Genomic DNA, 16,823 nt, shown 5'->3' on the forward strand with positions numbered 1-16,823 from the left:
TAATAATGAAGGAGACAGTGATGAGTTACTAGAAAACAGGCCAGGAGATCTGATACTAATCAATCATTAAGGAATGATAAGTTGATGATGACTGGCTCCAGAAACCAGTTGCTGAATTAGTTCATCATTAGTTAAGGTTTTGTTCACCCAATAAAACTTAGCAATTAGTGAGGGGTTTGTCAGAACTTAATAATTATCTCATAATTACTCACCTTTTATGTGTCCATTCACATAAAGTGGAGCTTCATACGAAGTTGTTACTGAACACTGAATCATTAGCTCATCATTACTTGTCAATTAGCAATCGATGAAAGTCAAGTTCCACCACATCACATATGAGCTCATAATAACAAGAATAATTACAATCATGACTTAGTATCTTATAATGATTCATCTATTTTATATACTCTCTTCATTCTGTAAAGGGAATAAGACAACTCACCATGGTGAGTTTAATCACTATTAGAGATTGTCAGGCAAGTATTGAGGGCTCACTGAGTTGTTACTGATTCATTCCTCACCCCTTTATTTACTAATTCTTAATTACTTGTAACATAAGTAAATGTGGTTAGGAGTTAGCCCTTAACTAAAGGTTAAATAGTACTGATGTTCTTTCCGCATTTGTCGACTCGCAACCTCTTAACAGTCTCTGTGGCTTCTCAAAAATGAATATTTGTTGATTTTTCCATTCACTGTTTTGCAGAGTTTTCTATCATTTTAAGCACCAAGTTGTCAAGTTGGGTGAGGAGGGAGGACACGGATGCGGACTTTTCAAAAAAAAAAAATAAGGCTTGGTTTATTAACAAAGGAACAAAGTGCAAACAAAAGGCGCGGCGAAGCCGGATTCAAAAAATAAAACGTGGCAAAATAAACAAACGACTCAACATGGCATAAATAAATACTTAACTTTGGCAATATCGACGTGGAACATGGATCAAGAATCTTGGCATAGAAGGTAAACAACATACAACAAACAACAAATAACCGGCAAACTGACAGGGGAGGCAGGAAACTAAATAGGGAGTGAGAGTGATAGAGAGTGAGTGCAGCTGAGGGAAAAAACACAGGTGAAGTGAGTGAACTAATAAACAGAGTGCAGACATGACTAAACTAAACATGGACTGAACACAAAATATAACCTAAAACATGAAACTAAAAACGTGAGTCCATGGGTGTGACAGAGCCCCCCCCCTCAAGGGGTGGATCCCAGACAACCCTTAAGAAGTCTGAGGGTGGGAGGGAGGGGCTCAGAGCCGGTCAGGCGGGGGACCAAAAACAGGCATGTGATACCGGCTTCGGGCAGCAGGAGGCAGTGGTCTGGCGGAAGCCCAGACCGCAGACGGCGTGGCAGGAACAGGCAGTGGTCTGGCGGAAGCCCAGACCGCAGACGGCGTGGCAGAAACAGGCATTGTTCTGGCGGAAGCCCAGACCGCAGACGGCGTGGCAGGAACAGGCAGTGGTCTGGCGGACGCCCAGACCGCAGACGGCGTGGCAGGAACAGGCAGTGGTCTGGCGGACGCCCAGACCGCAGACGACGTGGCAGGAACAGGCGGTGGTCTGGCGGACGCCCAGACCGCAGACGGGGTGGCAGGAACAGGCGGTGGTCTGGCGGACGCCCAGACCGCAGACGGGGTGGCAGGAACAGGCGGTGGTCTGGCGGACGCCCAGACCGCAGACGGGGTGGCAGGAACAGGCGGTGGTCTGGCGGACGCCCAGACCGCAGACGGCATGGCAGGAACAGGCAGTGGTCTGGCGGACGCCCAAATGGCAGACGGCGTGGCAGGAACAGGCAGTGGTCTGGCGGGCGCCCAGACCGCAGACGGCGTGGCAGGAACAGGCAGTGGTCTGGCGGACGCCCAGACCGCAGACGGCGTGGCAGGAACAGGCAGTGGTTTGGCGGACGCCCAGACCGCAGACGGGGTGGCAGGAACAGGCGGTGGTCTGGCGGACGCCCAGACCGCAGACGGCTTGGCAGGAACAGGCGGTGGTCTGGCGGACGCCCAGACCGCAGACGGCGTGGCAGGAACAGGCAGTGGTCTGGCGGACGCCCAGACCGCAGACGGTGTGGCAGGAACAGGCGGTGGTCTGGCGGACGCCCAGATCGCAGACGGGGTGGCAGGAACAGGCGGTGGTCTGGCGGACGCCCAGACCGCAGACGGCGTGGCAGGAACAGGCGGTGGTCTGGCGGACGCCCAGACCGCAGACGGCGTGGCAGGAAAAGGCGGTGGTCTGGCGGACGCCCGGACCCCCGACGACGTGGCAGCAGGCGGTGGTCTGGTGGACGCCCAGACCCCCGATGACGTGGCAGCAGGCGGTGGTCTGGTGGACGCCCAGACCCCCGATGACGTGGCAGCAGGCGGTTGTCCGGCGGACGCCCGGACCCCCGATGACGTAGCAGCAGGCGGTGGTCTGGTGGACCCCCAGACCCCCGATGACATGGCAGCAGGCGGTGGTCCGGCGGACGCCCAGACCGCAGACGGCGTGGCAGGAACAGGCAGTGGTTTGGCGGACGCCCAGACCGCAGACGGCGTGGCAGGAACAGGCAGTGGTTTGGCGGACGCCCAGACCGCGTGGCAGGAACAGGCAGTGGTCTGGCGGACACCCAGATCGCAGACGGGGTGGCAGGAACAGGCGGTGGTCTGGCGGACGCCCAGACCGCAGACGGCGTGGCAGGAACAGGCGGTGGTCTGGCGGATGCCCGGATGCCCGGACCCCCGATGACGTGGCAGCAGGCGGTGGTCTGGTGGACGCCCAGACCCCCGATGACGTGGCAGCAGGCGGTGGTCCGGCGGACGCCCGGACCCCCGACGACGTGGCAGCAGGCGGTGGTCTGGTGGACGCCCAGACCCCCGATGACGTGGCAGCAGGTGGTGGTCTGGTGGACGCCCAGACCCCCGATGACGTGGCAGCAGGCGGTTGTCCGGCGGACGCCCGGACCCCCGATGACGTAGCAGCAGGCGGTTGTCCGGCGGACGCCCGGACCCCCGATGACGTAGCAGCAGGCGGTGGTCTGGTGGACCCCCAGACCCCCGATGACATGGCAGCAGGCGGTGGTCCGGCGGACGCCCGGACCCCCGATGACATGGCAGCAGGCGGTGGTCCGGTTGGCACCCAGACTTCCGTCTGCATGGCGGGAGGAGGAGCCAGGGACCGTCCCACAGTCGGCCGGACATCCGGCAGGGAGGGAGCCCCCCCTTCAAGGGATGGATCCCAGACATCCCCAACGTCTGGGGGTGGGAGGGAGGCCCAAAGAGGTGAGTCCATGGGCCGGGGCCCCATGGGCTCTAAGGCTTATTCGGGCCCTGCCGCCTCTTTGTCAGGCCCTGTGGCCTCTTGGTCGGGTCCCTGGTCAGGTTCCGGGTCAGGTTCTGGGTCAGACTCGTGGTCAGGCTCGTGGTTAGGCCCTATGGCCTCTTGGTCAGGCACTATGGCCTCGTGGTCAGGCTCGTGGTCAGGCCCTATGGCCTCTTGGTCAGGCCCTGAGGCCTTTTGGTCAGGCCCTATGGCCTCTTGGTCAGGCCCTGTGGCCTCTTGGTCAGGCTCTTGGTCAGGCCCTGAGGCCTCTTGGTCAGGCCCTGAGGCTTCTTGGTCAGGCTCGTGGTCAGGCCCTATGGCCTCTTGGTCAGGCCCTGAGGCCTCTTGGTCAGGCCCTATGGCCTCTTGGTCAGGCCCTATGGCCTCTTGGTCGGGCCCTATGGCCTCTTGGTCGGGCCCTATGGCCTCTTGGTCGGGCCCTGCGGCCTCTTGGTCAGGTTCTGGGTCGGGTTCGGGGTCAGGCCCTGAGGCCTCTGTGGCCAGCTCCTGGACGGCTGGTGCCAGCTCCGGGACGGCTGGGGCTGCTGGGTCCTGGGACTGCGGGTCCTGTGAGCCTGAGGAAGAGGAGCTGTACAGCTTAATTACCTCTTGAGGATCCAAGCCAAAAACATCCAGTGAGGCATCACGCTGCACAGTCCTGGCATGGTCCCATACAAACTCCAGGTTAGAGTGCCACCCCCGGAGCCCCCGCCTCGCTGACAAGAACAGCAAGACCTCACCAGCCACCCGCAGTTTCTCAAGTGCGGAGCCCCGCTCAATACTGCACCAGAGCTCTTCGTAGAGGTCCCAGAATTTGTCTGAGTCCACCGCGTCCATTTTAAGGCCAGTTCTTTCTGTCAAGTTGGGTGAGGAGGGAGGACACGGATGCGGACTTTTCAAAAAAATAAGGCTTGGTTTATTAACAAAGAAACAAAGTGCAAACAAAAGGCGCGGCAAAGCCGGATTCAAAAAACAAAACGTGGCAAAATAAACAAAGGACTCAACATGGCATAAATAAATAAATACTTAACTTTGGCAATATCGACGTGGAACATGGATCAAGAATCTTGGCATAGAAGGTAAACAACATACAACAAACAACAAAGAACCGGCAAACTGACAGGGGAGGCAGGAAACTAAATAGGGAGTGAGAGTGATTGGAGAGTGAGTGCAGCTGAGGGAAAAAACACAGGTGAAGTGAGTGAACTAATAAACAGAGTGCAGACATGACTAAACTAAACATGGACTGAACACAAAATATAACCTAAAACATGAAACTAAAAACGTGAGTCCATGGGTGTGACTCAAGTTATTGAATAACGGTGATCATCAGAAAAACAACACATTTAAGAAGCAGGGAATATTTGGCATTTGTGTTTGATTGGAGGACTTTTACAAGATTAACCAATGAGAATGAGCGCCAATGCGATTCAATCATTTTGTGTCAGTCAACTAATCATCTGTGTACTGATTAATAAATCTTACAACAGCACTGTGGCTTTCTAATCATTCACCCTTTGATACTTTTAGCTAGAATTGTACAAAAGGCCTAGCCTGGCTGACGCGTCCACAATCTCGATGAGATGGTGGTCTGGGAACTAGGTGTGCATTTTCTCGTATTTGAGGCGTGGTTTACGAATGCCTAGAGCCGTTTATTGGGCGCTACGAATGTCTATCAAATGACGTCAGGTTCTTCCCATGCTGCTTTGCGCGCGATTCATAGCCAATTGTATCACTTATACCAGATGACGACAGAAATTCGACGAGGAAGAAGAAAAAAATGGAAAATAAAAGTAAACTTGCGCTCTAAGCTACTTAAACTGACAACAAAGTAGGCCTATATGCTATATTCTACATGAATTTTTATGTTGTAGAGTTGTGAATTTATTTTAATAATGGAGAAATTGAGCAGCCTTGCTTTGTTGTCTACAGTAGTAGATCAACCCTCATCTTACTTTGAAGCTCCCAGCTCCCAGAAGTGACGTCAACGAAGCTTTAGCAGCAGAAAAGCTATCAGGCTTGTGTTGATGATAATAATAAACTCCTGGACTATGTACAAACTTCCAAATGCATCGTTTTGTGAGTACAGACCATATTTGTACAACTGTAGAAGTTTGGTGTCATGACATGTGATTTTAGTGTGGTAATTTTGGAGATACTGCCAGGGTCCGTTAGCGCTTGTACTAAGCTATTACTCAGTAACTCAGCTGATGTTCAGCCAATATCGGAAAAACTTCGGGTGGGCTACTTGGCTGGATGTCACGGTTCAAATGACCCTAGGGTGAATCTACTCCGAAACACTTTCTAAGGCTGCATTGAACGGTAACGTTGTGTCCGCTCTACAAGCTTCGGTGTAGCGCATAGACGTCGTCATCGTCTTGCTGCCCCCCCCCCCCCCTGTTCTGTGATTGGTTCCCAAACTCTAGCAAAAATAAGGGCGGTGGTTTCCAGGCTGACTTTGCAGTGAGAATGAAATCGAGCGCAAAGCAGCATGGGAATTCCCAGGCTACAAAAGGCCCCTCTTTTTCAGTTCTCCCTAAGTCTGAATCAGGCTGTTTTCGTTTGTGTTATTTGGTTGTAGTTTCGGAGTGTCCACCAGGGGGCACTGCAGCCCGTTGTGTGCTTGTACCGCCAGTAGAGCTAGACATGGTCTCAGAAGTTCGTTTCTCCTGTTGACTCCTTCATACAAATTGTGTGTGATTCCTGTCAAGTGTGCGTTTATGAAGCAGTAAGTTTGTTCCCTAACATGTGTGACATTATATATGATATGTGTGTGATATTCTTGTAGTCGATTTAAGTGCCTTATTTGCCATTAGTCTTTTATCTGTCTAGCTAGCATGATTCAAGCTAACTCTCATTCTCATGCGGTTGGGTAGACTGTACCTAATGTGTATATTCCTTAGTTTAGTGTTTATGGCTTAAACACTCATACACATTCCACAAATACAATTCCTGTGTATTTGTGCATTTGCATTATTCCTGTGTATTGTTGGTCAGTAAGGACAACTTAGTGATTGTGTATTTTATTTCTGTTTATTTCAGAGACCACACAGACACACCTATATACTCGTGTCACTCCTTTTGTCATCCTGTATTCATCTGATGTTCAATACAAAACCTAAACGTCAACCCTTGCCTCCTCATTCTCTCCATCCATCTGCCCATTCATCCTGGCCCAAGTAGTGCTCTGGCCGGCACTCCAGAGTAGTGACAGCTTAACTCCTAAAATAGAGCCCATACAGTCCTTTACTTTATTTCCTCCACAACAAGAATTAACAATCATTTACAAGTCTAATAAGATTAGATATATGTTAATACGCAGTAACAGTTACTTATTCCCTTATGAAGACATATGGAGTTACATTAAGCTAAATAATTGAACTAGAAAGAAAATAAGTATTTTCTCTCTCTGTAAACAAAACATGACAATACCCATGATATCATTAGGCTCTAATGTCCAATAAGCAGTGCCAATCATAACCCACCATGCCAGTCACATGGTAGGATCACGCTGTTAACAGCAGGGGTCCTGGCTGGCTCACTGTTTATTCTCCCTGATCGATCGTTTCCTGTGGATAAGCCAACAGTGCTCCCCAACAAACCAACTGCTGTTATTCAGCCTAAATCAACACACTAGGAACCTTCGCTGTCTAACTGAAAGCAGCTGATGAACTCGGCTGCAAAATATTACATAGCCTGTTTCATAGTTTACAAGCAATGTGAAAAGACAACATGGTGGGGAAAAAAAAGAACAGAAGATGAGGTCTGCTGCCTGATTTAAACCGTAATGGACTGAACAGTCGTGCATTCAGCATGTGCTTTGAGTCCTCTACAAACACTATCAAACACTTTACAGGCCCCCTCTCTTTCAAACAGAACACACATGGCATTTATAATTGCATGCTCCTTCATTAGAAATCCTTTTCAACAATGGCTGGATGATACACCTAGATGAGCCTTGGCCTCATGCTCTTGAGCCCACTGATGCACACGAACACAGCCCCATAGCCCCACACACACATACACGCATACATGATATCTGTTTCTTTGCCGGCTGGTTGATTAATAGATTGTGGCTGCTCTGACACTCAGTGTAGAATAGGCATTTTGCCTCTGATAGGTGCTGACACCAATTCTTCATGGACTGCAGGAGACCAGGGAACAGAAGCCGCACTGGCAAATGACTTGGATGGCAGACACCTCCAGATGTGGGAGAAACCCCACGGATGTCACTGTGCAATCTCACCGGGACACGCTCAGATCGTTTACGCCGCCTTTCAGAGATGACAATCTGCAGATGTGTGACATATGTGACACAAATCACATCTGACAATCACTCAAAAAGAACGGATGGGTTTATGGAGTACATTGAGCGATGAGGTAAACAACACACATCTGAGGCAATCATGGTGATCAGAAGTCCAGCATGCTGCAGAGGCTTTGGATGACCCTCTCCAAGAACACAAGCAAACTTTCTGTCACTACAACATCGCATTAAAACCATTTTCTGTAATGTTCAAGGAAGCCTCAATTTTACAACTGACTATTGATTCTACTTGCCACTTTAAAGCTGGATGAAAGGCACTCCTAACAGCTTCTTTTTTTTCCTTGGGCAACTTTAAATAAAAATGATTAAATGATGCTAAATTAATTTTCCTGATGTTTGTGTGATACAAGATGAAAACATCTGGAGGTCTGCCGCCGTTTGAAGGGAGCCTACTGGGGAAATGCTTATCTGAGGAAGGGATAGTGAAGCTGAAACAGAGTTGCACACATACATACATCTTGCAGGCGCTCTTCCACTGCTTCCCCGCTGAGAGAACTCTGACAGAGGCAGCCCTACCTGTCACTGTGGTTGCAATTATCCTGCAGGTTCTCTCTAAGGACCGTCTCCTCCAGGTCTCCACATTACTAACCACATCATAGAGCACACACACACACTGAGTATGCGAGCTATCACATAGGAGCGTACACCTACAAGTGCACATACTGTACATATTAATAGAAACACCCATACACATACACACTTTTTATCCACAATTCATTCTCCTCAAGCTAATAGATCGAATGAAATGCAACGCGGCGGTGCAGACATCCAGCTCAAGCCAGGACAAACACACATTATCATGTGGAGGTGGGTGATCATGCAAGCATGTACACATACCTTTTATGTGTTTTATTATTGAAAAATGAACAGCTAAGGTGTCTACACATTCACACACCGGAGAAACTAAATAAATCAATAAATATGCAAAAACCATCATAAGGCAGCCTTGTAAATAAGGAGTGGCATTTACATAAAGCCAGGATATGAGCTTCAGTGAGTCAAGAGGTATTTCTGGGATATTAGAAAAAAATCATGCTCAGAAACACACAGTTGCTATTTGGGCTGCAGGGAGGTCTCCATGAGGAAGCAATTGATCTGTTTCATAGTGGTTCACTGGAGCTGGAAAACAGAGCCCAGCCTGGGTTTCAGAAACAGGTTGACTGTACGGAGCTGTGAAGGGTGATTTTAGCGAAAAAAAAAAAAGAACCCAATGTGACCTCATTACTGCTGATTTGTTCCGACTGTCATTAGGAATCACAAACACCATCACTCAAGTCAGAAATAAGGAGGAGAGGATTGGGTGAGGTAAGCAGGGGTGGCTAGAGGGACGAGGCTGGGCTCTGACGCTAATCAAGCGCATTTGATCTGAAAAATAAGATCTATCACCGACAATCTATAGACAAGCATCTACACGGGCAGTGTTGAGCATATCGTTTTGGCCCAAGGAAAAGATGTGTGCTACGAAAGGAGGACAATTAGCAGCACAACTGTGACACATTAAAACACTTAATACGCTTCAACAAATTGATTTTCAGTTGTTAACCATGATAAAAAGAAGACTTTTCTACAAACTGAGCAAATGTTACAGTGATATAGATTGCTTTATATCAACTTCCCAACTCGGCCCCACCCTTCCGTTTTGCAAAGGTAAGATGTACCTTTTTGGGGGGGGTTCAAGGATCGGTGGTATCCAAGAGGCCAATAATGCCCTAGCTAAAAGGCTAGATGACCCCTACACCTTGACTCGTAAAGAAAAGGAGTACCTGACCAAAGTAAAATGAAGGGGCAGGGGAAAGTCATGGAGCCAAGGGGAGGAATGGGGATTGGGACTAAGAGCCACAAACACAAACCTAGAGCAATGTCATGGCTATCCCCACAAGACAGCATCAAAAGTTTCAACAAAAGAAACAAAAACTGACACATTGACACCAGTCAAAGAATCTTCTAGTTTAATGGGTGTTTGCTCCAATTATGCATTGGGAGTGAAGTATAAATTTGTGTCTGTTAAGGGAGGAGATAGAGAATGGATGGGTTGCCAAAATGTCAGACAGGACAAATCGTTGTTGCAGTTGTTTCCCTCCTTATAGACAAAGTTTACTTAATTTGACTGAACAGACATTGACTGCTGTTGGAAGACTGCCACATTTCATGCAGAATTCTCCTCCCTTCTAGTTTTTTACTGTTTTGAGAGCTCCTTGGGAACAAGACACACCAATCTCTTAGAAGCAAGCAACTCATGGGAAATGTTTAGATTGTACAGTGCAGGCTAAATGGCTGTAAAAATCCGCTAAAATATTTTACAATATTTGTTGTCTAACATTGGGAATGTTCCGTTGTGTTTGACTGTCAATTTCACCAAAACAAGTTCCCCTCTCGCACATTTTTTGCAATACAGCCCTGTCAAAGATGATGGCAATTAGTTTAGATTTAAGATTAGTGTAAAGAAATAAAAATAAGCCAGAAGGCTTATATAAACGCATATATACACATACACAAAGCCAGAATTAAAATCCAGAATTAAGATGTTCATTAAGGAAAGATTTCCTAAGTTTCACAAGAAAAAACAAGGTAATCTTGATGAGTAATATGGGCCGAGCAGCTGTTCTATTATAAGATTTAGCTTTTAGTATTTATCAGCCATTTGGGATTCATTTTAGCAAAAACTGTCATGTCTGCTGTGGTCTTAATTTGTGAAAAATAATTAATTTCTCTGAAAATACTGTTCAGTGCAATGATTAATGGTTGATGAAGGCTACAGCTAATAATTATCTCTGTTATCAATTAATTTGTCATTGAATTCACTCAGTCCATCATTTGTTATGTAAAATGTCAGGCAGGTGGAATAAAGGTTAATTGAAAAGTTAATTTGGCCGAAAAGCCAAAGATCTGATTCACAAAAGCCAAAGAAAGCACTGAACTTGTGTACCAGTCTTATTAGCCAGGGTTTTTTTTAAATCTTTGTCAATTATTTGATTTACTAAAAATAATTTGAATAAAATCATTTAAAATGGCTCAATAGTTGGGGCATTTTGAAAGCTTTACAGATTCTATAAACACAATAAAATCACACTGCAATATCTACTAAGCAGATAATTTTGTCTTGACATCAATGACACTGATGATCTACATTAAACGTTTTTCCACTCTGAGAAAGTCCCGATGTTTTGAGCTCGCAGAGGTTAATGACAGAGGCAGTGGCCTTCAAATAAATCCTTTCAACCATATCCACAGATGTTAGTGCACATCACCCATCAGAGAGTGGACAAAGCAGCCGAGAGGCGCAACCCATCAGCCCTGCCTCTCTCTGTCTCTGTGAAGCATCTTGGCTCGTCATATCACAGTGTTAATCTCACCGCGTTACTTTCCTGTTTACAGCTGGGAGTGGTGGGTGCAAAATGAAAGTGTAACACAACAGCCTCACGCAGGTGTCAAAATGAGAAATATGACATTTCCCTTCAGAGATTTTATTAGTACAGATATAATTTTGCATTCATCCTGCCTGGTGTGTCATTGGACTCTTTTTTTTTATTACTATTTTGCTTCAGGACAAAATGTGATAATCATTACAATATTTCTAAAGCAGAGCAGCTGCGACTGCAAAGAGAGAAAAGCAAGAAATATATTAAGAACGGGGCGCAATTCGAAAATCAAAATACACAATTTGACTAGTGTGTTTGCTATAAGTCTTCCCACTCTGAATCAATCATCTTTCTGCAGAGTTTCTTAAACAATTCCTTTTAAAAGTGAGACACTGGCTCAGAGACACAGCATGATGATTAAATCTATACACCACAGAAGTGCCGACATACTGTTATTTTCTACCCAAGATTAATTCCCTAAATATCTGTAAAATCTCTCCATGTTCCATACCTTTGTTTGACTAAACTCTCAAGTAGTTAGAGGGCGAAAGACAAGACTGTGTAAGCACACCTCCCTGTCTTTTTAAGGACACCTGTTGGGCGGCATGGCTCATCTCCTCCTCATTTAGCTGTCTGTCTGGGCTCCGTGGGGCTGATTACCAGGAAGAGCTGATTCTAGTTGCACTGCTTATCAGTCTAATTAGAGCCTCTGGCAGGTGACTTGAAGGAAGTCGTGAGTGTTGAGGATGTTCAGACATAGCCATATGTACAGGCATGGTAGCTATGGTACATGCAACGGTAAAAACGTGAAATAGAAGGGAATAAAATTATGGCTTGTGAACTGTGGTGACAGATGACTATGTGAAGGTATTTCAGTGCAATGGGAGATATTCTAGGCCCTTTATCAGGAGCATGAGGAACCTCGAGGGAGTTAAAGAGAGTATGAGTCATCTTCAAGAAAATTTCAAATAGTGACAGCGAGCCAAGAGAAAGATGCGATATCTTGACTTACATCCATTGGTAAAAGTATCAACTGTTAAAAAAAATGAGAGGAAAATTCTGTGGAGGGTGCTTTGTTAGGCCCAGCAGAGAAAATGGCGGATGAGATAAGGCAAGAAAAATAAATTTAAGGTAAAGTCAGACAGGGAAAAAAAGGACAAACAAAGTGAGAAGCAAGGGCAGAAAGACAGAGAAGAGTGGAAGACAATGTACTAATCTACAGGGAGTGAACAAGTTTTCCAGGTAGAGTATCAGTCACTGATAAAAGGTCAGTAGTCTGCTGTTCGCACATCCAGGTGCTAATGTAACACCTCTCACACCTTTCTCACTTGCTTGTGTCTGGCTGCCTGCAGGTTGGTGGGCAGAGAGACTGTTGTTTGTGCTAGAATAATATGTTGTAATCCCCCGTCTCAGATGTGGCCTTGACACAGGTAATTGGACTTGGAGTGTGAGGAAGCCTGTGGCTAGATATACACACCACTGTGAAACACACAGATTTGAAGTATGAGGCGAATTGCTCATAATCTCAGGACAGATAAACCCTGATTTATTATTTTTGTGAAGTTCATTTGTTCTGGTTCTAATTCTACACCAATTTTTGAATTTCTTATTCGAAGTAGAAATAGAATAGAATAGAAAAATAAAATACTTTATTTATCCCCCAATGGGGGAAATAAAAAAAAAGTACAGCCTTAAAGGTGCATATACAGGTTAATTTTTCAGTATTATTCTTGCATTTTGTTATATACGCATAAATAATCATCCTTCCTTTGTGTCATCCCAACTTATTCTGAGGTGGATATTGGAGTCGAGGCTGCACGGTGCTTAGCACCGTCGCCTCACAGCAAGAAGGTGTGGAGTTTGGATGTTCTCCCCTTTAATGCATGGGATCTCTCTGAGTACCCCAGCTTCCTCCCAACACCAAAAACCTGCTAATTGGTGACTCTAAATAGTCCATAGAGTCTATAATAGTCTAATAGAGTGTGAGCATGCATGGTTATGTGTCTTGTTTGGTACACCCACCCAGGGTACCAAGCCTCTCCCAATGGCAGCTGGAAAAGGCTCCAGCCCCCCCATGACCCTGATTTGGATTAAGTGGGTATAGAAAATAGATGGATGGATGGATGGATATTGGAGTTGAAGTGAAAGTAGGTGTCCCTTAAAGAGAGGTTTGAGATATGAGTTATCACCTCCAAAAAGCGCTCTGGGAGACAGCACTCCTCTGTAGCAGTCCAGCCTGATGCATACAGACCACTGACCCATGACAGCCAGCCCATATCGATTTAAAAGCAGGCAGAGGACACAGAGAAAAAGACAGAGATGGGAAGGGAGAGCAGGGAAAATCAGCCAGGAGGGCAGGGAGCAATATCCCTTTTAAAACTTATCCATAATTCATTGTCTTTTCTTTCATACTTCCTTTCATATTTTCTTCCTCTTTCAGACGGCTACGTGACAGCCGAATGTTCATTTTAAAGGGGATTAGTGACAACCTATTTTGAAATGTTTCTCACACAGAGACACAGCCAAGATCCTATATACAATTTCCTATTGAGAGAAAGATATAGATGCCAGCAAGAGCCATTTGGATATTACAGAACTGAAATGATTATTGTCTGTTTCATGCAATGAGATGTATTATTGTATTATTTCAGCTTTTAATGCTACTAATGTAAAATAAATGACAAAATACAGGCATGTTAATGATAAAAGCAAAACATAATGCTTCTTTAAATGGAACCTTATTTGAAATGACGTGCTCAGGGACTTTTCCCATTTCACACAGATGGACACTAAAATGTACCTTACCTGTGAAAATATGCACATTAAATCAATACCACACCTGAAAAAAAATCTCCCTAACCAGTCTAATAGAGTTGTGGAAACTACAAGTGCTAACACTGCAACCGCGGCTAATGATTTTCCTTTCAAGTACTGCTGGTTTTTCTAAAGATATTCACTCATCTCATCTATAGAACTTGTATTCATAGCTGAAGTAAGTGCTGGGCAAATGTACAAGGGTATAATAAGAATGCTTGATAGCACATTCTTACAATGAATATAGAAAAAATAAAATGATCTTTTCCCAAAGATTTCACCGTGCCAAACTTTAGGCCAATGCTGAAAGTGGAACTGTTGAAAACTATTTTCAAACTATTACATGTTTATTTTTTCTGTTATCTGTGCATGAAACAGTACATATGTATGTGTGTGCGTGTGCGTGTGTGTGTACCTTGTGTGTGTGTGTGTGATCAGGTGCATGAAAGTACAGTGGGACTGAGAAAATTTCCAGAAAAACTTTTACAACTGCAAACCAAAGGAATTTCAACATATTATTGAAATGATAAACAAACATTCGGCATGTTCCTCTGTGCATCAGACTGTACCAGTTAGTTTGCTGTGTAGATTTCCACCTGCAGAGTTCAGTCACTCCTACAGACAGTGGGGGAGTTTCATGTATTCTGTGACAGCTGCACAGAAGCTGCACAGAAGCTGCACAGAAGCTGCACAGAAGCTGCACAGAAGCTGCACAGAAGCTGCACAGAAGCTGCACAGAAGCTGCACAGAAGCTGCACAGAAGCTGCACAGAAGCTGCACAGAAGCTGCACTGAGGGTATGTCTTTGCATCTATGCTCTCAAGATGACCCCAGGGCTGAAAAATCTGTTGCAGCCAACATCCACAGAAGGTAAAAAAACATCAGAATGGTTCATTATTTACAGATTTGTTTTTAGTCTGATCTGGGTAATGGTTTCCGTATCATTTTGTGTTTGAGATGCTGCGCTCAACTGCAACAACAAACTCCTCACTTAGGCCATAAGCAAACCATGACATTCAGATCCACATGAAGCAGCAGCCAGCGGTTAGTCACGGCCGTGACTCATTTTAATTACTGCCTATTCTGAAGTACAGGGATACTGCAATCTGTAGTATGGGTAAAAGAGGTGCACACACAATATGGAGAGATGCACAAAGGAAGTAAAAAATGAACATCTGTCTTTTTTTTTTCCTTTCAAGCTTCCCTGCCAAAGAAAGCTGGCGCTGCACCTGGACATGAATTATAGAGAGGCACTTGGATGAGAAGGGTGGAAAGAAGAGAGAAGAAGAGGAGAGGTGAATGGAAATAAGGGAACATGGTGGATTTCACATCTCCTCCATCTGGAGACACTCACCAGGGGGCTCAATGGGTCAATGATCAATTCAGTGCCAATAGCTGCAAATAAGGAGTAACACTGTGATATAGTGTTCTATGTGCTGCACAAAAAGTTGCAATAAATTATACATAATGAGTAATACTGGAGTAAATATCATTCAAAATAAACAGAGTGCTCATTGTGAAACCTCTGCTAAGGATGTTGTGAAATGGCCCTCAAATTCTACTTTATGTTTTCAGACAGCTGTAACTCTTTAGAAAAGATATATAATTATACTCAAAGAGGAACTACAAAAGCAAACAGTGCTTTGAAGATAGAAAGCCCAAAATGTCACCCACCCGCTTTGAAGCTGCCTGGCTCTTTTTGTTTCTCTACACTTGTAGCTCACAGAACCACAGGCAGTGCGAACTGCATTCAGGGGCCAATTTAGCATGGATATACCATTAAGACAAGAAACACGCATATACACACACACACTTAAACAGTGATATACTGTAGAGACACAAACACACAAACACACACACACACACCTGGAAAGACTACATCGTGCAGATGTAATCTCTCTTTGATTTCTACCAAGCCTTTGTGCTTTCAAGCACTTTAAGTGTCATCTACGGTCTCTTTGATATCCTCATGCAGTTTTGTTAGTCCATTATCAGCCATACCCAACAAAAACAATCTATATTTGTACAGCATATAGTCTATGTTCAACCTCTATATGAAGCACTATAACTTACTCTGGATCCTTCTAAAAGTTTGATGAAAGCCCCTCTAAGTCAGGCACAATACCTGAATAACTGATCGATAGTTTTGATAATTTATTTTGCACAAAATCTTCTTTCTTTCCTCTTGAATGACGCAAAATTACCTCCAGTGTTCTGAGTGGTTGTTGATCAATACCAATGATCACTTCAGAAGATTTTTCTTTAGCACACACTTACTTCTTTCTTTTCAAATATATGTTTCTTAATTTCTGCCATCGTTAGGTCAGCAAGGCCGAGCGCATTTTGTGGCCGCAGCCGCGGCCACGACCAGCCACGACTTTCCGAGGCCGCGGCCACGACCAGCCATGACTTTCCGAGGCCGCGGCCACGACCAGCCATGACTTTCCGAGGCCGCGGCCATGACCAGCCATGACTCTCTGGCCGCGGCCACTACCGGCCATGACTTTCCGAGGCCACGGCCATGACCAGCCATGACTCTCTGGCCGCGGCCACGACCAGCCATGACTTTCCGAGGCCGCGGCCATTACTAAGGGAGCAGCCATTAATGACGCTGAGACAGACGTTGCGAACAGGAGTCAGGAGATTACCTTTCACAGGTAGGATTCAACATTATTATTGGTTGTATTTTGTCAATAGAATATTATTGTACTGTATTTGTGTCTGCCGAAATCGTAGCCAGCAAACGTTAAACTAGGATATGTTTATAGCCGGTGTTATGCCGAGAAGTGCACCCCCTGCTGGTCGTACTTTAAAGCGAGTCTGTGATGGAATGATATGATATAACTACATAATAATTTGTTTGCCTGATTGAATTAACGGATGCAAATCTCAATAACAGGGCAGGGTGAAATACTTATCCCTGTGTGTGTGTGTATTTTTATATATTTTAATATAATGCTTCTTCCTTTTAGCCAGAAAAGGGCAGGACTACATGTTCTTCCAGAAAAGCTGAAGAGAGCCTGTCTGTGA

The 16,823-nt window shown here is 45.5% G+C and overlaps 1 protein-coding gene across 1 annotated transcript in view; it reads right to left on the reverse strand.

The window, feature by feature from the left end:
- ptprn2 (protein tyrosine phosphatase receptor type N2) overlaps positions 1–16,823 on the reverse strand; it is a 143,121-nt gene that overhangs the window by 58,629 nt on the left and 67,669 nt on the right. The gene's annotated exons all lie outside the window — the stretch shown is intronic.

Source organism: Odontesthes bonariensis, chromosome 20 (assembly GCF_027942865.1).
Source record: "Odontesthes bonariensis isolate fOdoBon6 chromosome 20, fOdoBon6.hap1, whole genome shotgun sequence".
NCBI lineage: Eukaryota > Metazoa > Chordata > Actinopteri > Atheriniformes > Atherinopsidae > Odontesthes > Odontesthes bonariensis.